Source organism: Notamacropus eugenii, chromosome 4, assembly GCF_028372415.1.
Source record: "Notamacropus eugenii isolate mMacEug1 chromosome 4, mMacEug1.pri_v2, whole genome shotgun sequence".
Lineage (NCBI taxonomy): Eukaryota > Metazoa > Chordata > Mammalia > Diprotodontia > Macropodidae > Notamacropus > Notamacropus eugenii.
Genome location: NC_092875.1, coordinates 363,757,073 through 363,758,286, shown reverse-complemented (window position 1 = coordinate 363,758,286; position 1,214 = coordinate 363,757,073). Strand labels below are relative to the sequence as shown.

Here is a 1,214-nt window from a genome sequence, read left to right as displayed (position 1 = left end):
ATCTAAGGTGATATTTGAACTCAGATCCTCTTGACTCTTGCACTGGTACTCCATCCACTGCACCACCTAACTGCCCCCAGGGCGAGATGAACAGAGCCTGAAGCTCAATTCCACAGCCTGCTGGCATCAGCTCACAGGAACTTCTACTGGCTGTGCTCCTCCTTGGTGGGAGGCATTTCAGGATGTTGTGCCAAAACCACCATTGCACCTTTGAATAGAGTGAAGATATTAGAGGCACAAAATTACCATTACAAACATTTAGGAATGTTTTTTTCATTGTATGATGTCCCCCAAAAGGAAGGCTATCATGGGTTGTATAAAGGAAATGGAACAATGATGATTAGAATCTTTTCCCTACGATGCAATTCAGTTTATAACTTTCAACCATTATAAAAATATTAATTACCACAAAACTTGGGATTTCTGGACATATACATGATCGGCTAAGGGCTGGCTCCATGGCAGGTATAACAACCGTCATCTGTATTTATCTGACATGGTTAGAGTTAGCCTGGCATTCCAGGTTAAAGGAGAACACAAGTATGTAGGAATTGTTCGTGCATTCAAAACAGTTTATGCAAAGGAAGATGCCTTTTGTGGGTTTTACAGAGAACTGATTCCCCCTACTGTAGGCATGGCTCCCTATGCAAGGGTTTCATTTTCCACTTTTGGTACCCAAAAAAGTGTTGGTCTTTCTTATGCTCCTATCTTGCTTGGAAGACCATCATGAGACAACCCTAATGCCTTAGTTTTGAAAACACATATAAACTTGCTTTATAGTGGCGTTGTTAAAGCAAGAGCACAGACCACATCTTATCCACTTGATGTAACCTGTGGTCAAATGCAATCAGTGACTGTACTCCAAGATTCCGAAAAATGCCTTGAAATATCCCTCAGAGGACTCTGTCTGGGCCTGTTTCTTAACTATATCTGCTATGTTCCCATCCAAGTCGTGTCTTTCACAAACAAGAGCTTATGGAACAGTTTTTGCACCTCAACTGAAGTTACGTTTCTTCTTTAAGAAAGTGTCTATATCTGTTACATAAACATATATGTTTTGTGTCACTATTGGCAATGGAGGGGAGAGGGGTGATATGTGTGGATTAAATGAAGCAGACAATCACTCTGGTGCTGCAAACCTTAGCACTTTTTTTTTTTTTTAAGCCACAAACCAGAAGTACTTCCTGTAGATTCCTGATGCCATTTTTGTTTTT

The 1,214-nt window shown here is 40.6% G+C and overlaps 1 pseudogene; it reads left to right on the top strand.

The window, feature by feature from the left end:
* The first annotated feature begins 333 nt into the window (after positions 1 to 333).
* On the top strand, positions 334 to 1,002 carry LOC140498527 (solute carrier family 25 member 16 pseudogene; annotated as a pseudogene).
* The last annotated feature ends 212 nt before the right edge of the window (positions 1,003 to 1,214 follow it).